This window comes from Triticum urartu, chromosome 6A (assembly GCF_056163025.1).
Source record: "Triticum urartu cultivar PI428250 chromosome 6A, HENAU_Tu73, whole genome shotgun sequence".
In the NCBI taxonomy this organism is placed as follows: domain Eukaryota; kingdom Viridiplantae; phylum Streptophyta; class Magnoliopsida; order Poales; family Poaceae; genus Triticum; species Triticum urartu.
In genome coordinates this window covers 592677005-592680793 of record NC_141878.1, presented here as the reverse complement: position 1 = coordinate 592680793, position 3789 = coordinate 592677005, and the positions used below count along the sequence as shown (strand labels likewise).

Sequence of the window (3789 nt, the reverse complement as noted above, 5' to 3'; positions counted from 1 at the left end):
AAACATATGTATACACTTCATGTGTTAAAGTACAGACATACAAATACCAATAAGATACAGTACAAGCGTCCAACCAAGGCTTATTTAGAGCTACAAATAGAGATATGGTGCAAACATACAAATAACAATACAGTACAATACAGACGTCCAGCCAAGTCTAATTTAGAGCTACAAATAGGGATATGGTGCAAACATACAAATACTATTTAGATACACGCAATTCACTTGCTGCGAAGTTGGGCACTTCATGGTGCACCGTCTTGAGTTCTCTCCATCATGTGAGCCCACCTTACAGCCACTTGCACATAAACCATGTCGTACATCATATCAACAAACTGGAAGAAGGCAGCTCTCCATGTTCTCTTCATCAACATGGTGCAGAAAACTGTCCACAGACCCACCACAAATCCAATGCTCATGGCAAGATAAACAGATGGCATATGATCTATATCTTCGAGGTCACTTTGCTCTGCATCATGTGTTGAGCAGTTCCTGCCAACCGGATCTCCACAAAGACCAGGGTTACCGATGTAGATATACATCTGGTTTCCAAGAGTTTATAACTGTTCTCCGGGTGGTATTGCACCGGACAGATTGTTGAATGACAAGTTCAAGTAGCTCAAATAAGTTAAAGCCGACAAACTTGATGGTATTGCACCAGAAAACTCGTTGAAGGATAGGTCGAGTGAGTCCAACTGCCTTAAATCACCAATGTGGTTTGGGATTGCTCCTGTGAGTTGATTATTTGACAAGTTCAGATTGTTAAGCCCAATGAGTAGAGTTGTCTCCTCCGGAACATGTCCTGTCAAACTATTAATTGACAAATCAAGAATCACTAGCAATTTGTAGATTACAAAGGTATAGTTACGCTTTTGGTCCTTTATGTATACTCGGATGCTCTCTTCAAAATTGTAATACTCCGTGTCCTGCGAAACCACTGTCATCATTGCCTTCAGGTTTGACAAAGACCATGGTATGCTTCCTGTTATCTTGTTGTGTGCTATGTCCAAATAATGAAGACTGTCTAGGGAAGTGAGATTCTTAGGAATATGGCCGCTGAACATATTTGATCGCACTCTTAATATTTTCAAATGTGGCATTTTTTCTGGCAACCATTCAGGCAATCCTCCAAATAACCAATTGTAAGAAAGATCAAGGAACATTAACCTTGACGACCTTTGAAGAAATTTAGGGAATTCACCAGTGAGACCGTTGTTATTCAGGGCTAAGCTTAGCATGTCAAAACCAAATTGATTCGTAGAGTTTGCATCAGATTTCTTCCAATCCTGCATAATATCAGATTTGTTTCCTGATGCTTGCAAGAATGAAGCTCGGGAAAATGTCACCCAAAACCAATCAGGAATAACATCATCCAGATTTGCGTTACTGAGAACAAGAACATCAATGTCAGATTGCCATCTAAGCCACTCTGGAAAACTGGGGCCCAGTTGGCATGAACCGAAACCTGCGACCTTCAATCTAAATGGAGGAACCCATTTGTGTTTGATAGCTAATCTCAAAGAGTTGTATGACAAGTCAAGATACTCTAAATTCAGTAGGCCCGCGAAATGCTCCTCCGAGAGCACACTGCTGAATTTATTATGGCTGAGGTCCAACATTTTTAAATTACGGAGTGCTCCAACTCCTACAGATAGAGGGCCAGTTAACATGTTTTGAGATGCTTGAAGAACGGCGAGACCGGTCAAGTTCCCAATCCAAAAGGGTAGATTCCCAGTCATATTTGCACCCTGCACTGACAATTCTTGCAATGTATTCCATGCACACATTGGCAATCGCTCCATGAACTCCCCTATGTTTGAACCAGTGTTGATACCGCTAAACCTCATTATTGTCAAATTGCACAGATTATATAATTTGTTTGGTATCAGACCCACAAGATTGTTCCAACTAAAGTCTATGACTTGAAGGGACGTCATGTTTGCCAACTTACTAGGAATGGCCCCTTCCAAGCCGGAATCTTGGAGGTAAAGCTCCTTAAGGCTTGTGAGATTCCAAAACCATGCGTGCTTGAGTGAATTATTATAGAATTTGTTATAAGACAAATCAAGTATGTCGACATGTGTGAGGTTGGAATGTGACATGCTAGCAGATACGGGAAGATTGAGTCCACAGGAGCTCAGGCGAAGCACTTTAAGAGAAGGAAGCATGTTCACCATCTGAAGCCAATCCTTGGCAGAACTAAGATCCACCCAGCTCATGTCAAGATGGCGCAAAGAAGAGAGACGTGGCAACCATGCAAGGTTCACTGAGTAACTATTTGAATCAAGAAAATTCCAACTGACATCTAGATATTGCAACTTTGAGAGATTGCCAAGTTGGGAAGGTATTCTTCCAGTGAATCCAACATTCGAGAGGTTGAGATACCTTAGGTTCTTGAGAGAAGTCAAGAACACAGGGATGCTTGTGCCGTTGAAGTAATTCCAGCTCAGGTCAAGATACCTCAGGTGTTGTAAAGTAGCCAAAGAAGAGCTCATCTCCCCTGCCGACAAGCTCAACCATCCGCTCACGTGGCCGTGCGTGTCGATGCTGCCGAGGCTGACCTTGATGATATGGCCAGTTCTGTTGCTGCAACGGACTCCCTTCCATCGACAACAGTCGTCGCCCTGCCATGATGACAGACGACCAGCAGGGTCCAGGAGGCTTGCCTTGAAGGACAGAAGCGCATCTCGCTCGCTGCCGATGCAGGCTCCTGATGCACTCGCTTGACCATGGGAAGTGGATGCTGCTTGGAAGATCAACAGGCAAAGGAGCAGCGCAGTTCCTCGGATAAGGAGCGCAAGCTTAATCATGTTGGTCGGAAATGGCAGATGGAAATGAGACAGAGCAGCTTCTCTCTTGTGCTGCAATATATACGAGTATGGTCTGGTCATCAGGGCAAACTTTTCCTGTAGTCAAGTTGCAGCTGGATTTTGTTGATTGAGACAGTCAACAATGACAGGCTGAGGTTGGAATTTCTACCCAAGATTCGGTCATTAGCTTGTACCAGAGACTTCTCAATTCTCCTTTGGAGATAATAATGAGTGGACTAGTTTGGACACTCGGGCAAAAGCAATCAGACACCAGCCTATGTCATGTCGAAAAAATTAAAAGAAAATTCAGAAAATTTCCAGTTCTTGAGCACTCGCACCTTCATTTTCTTGGAAAAATGGTGCACGCAGGCATGCAAAAAACTGCTCCGTAATTTCTCTCTTGAACCAGTCAATCATACTGTAATACGTAGTATGAAGCAGAAACTGCAAGGAGACGATAGGAGGGGACCTTGTCGGCGTGGAAGAAGGAGTCAACGGAGGCGTCTTCGGTCGGGGTCGTCGTGGAGGTGCACGTCCATCCCCATCCGCCCAACCACCCGCGACCGCGACACCGCCTGCCTGCAGATCGACACCGCCTGTCTTGCGCGCCCCAACTTTCCCAGTTCGCGGCGGCGAGGCGGCGAGTTTGACAGTGGCGGAGAGGTGGGGAGTGGGGGAAGAGAGAGGCGGCCAGACCACGGCGGCGTGCGTGTCATCCACAAACCGGGCCAGGATTTTAGATGGCCTGATGGGCCAGGCCGGCATCACGTGGTCACCTGCCCGGTTTATTTTTTACCCCTAAAAATTGTTTCTTTTTTGCTTATATAAGGTTTGCATTGCACCCTGTTACTACAAGATGAGTTCAAATGATCCCTAATAGAAATGGATTCAAACGAACCGGAATCACATGGGGTATGGGAGAAGAGTTCAAAAAAAGCACACACATCATCAAAACACACAGAAGGGGATAAACAAAAAG

General features: G+C 44.8%; 1 pseudogene; it reads right to left on the bottom strand.

Moving 5' to 3' along the window:
- Positions 1-245: 245 nt before the first annotated feature.
- LOC147966869 (receptor-like protein EIX2) lies at positions 246-2810 on the bottom strand (annotated as a pseudogene).
- Positions 2811-3789: the final 979 nt, after the last annotated feature.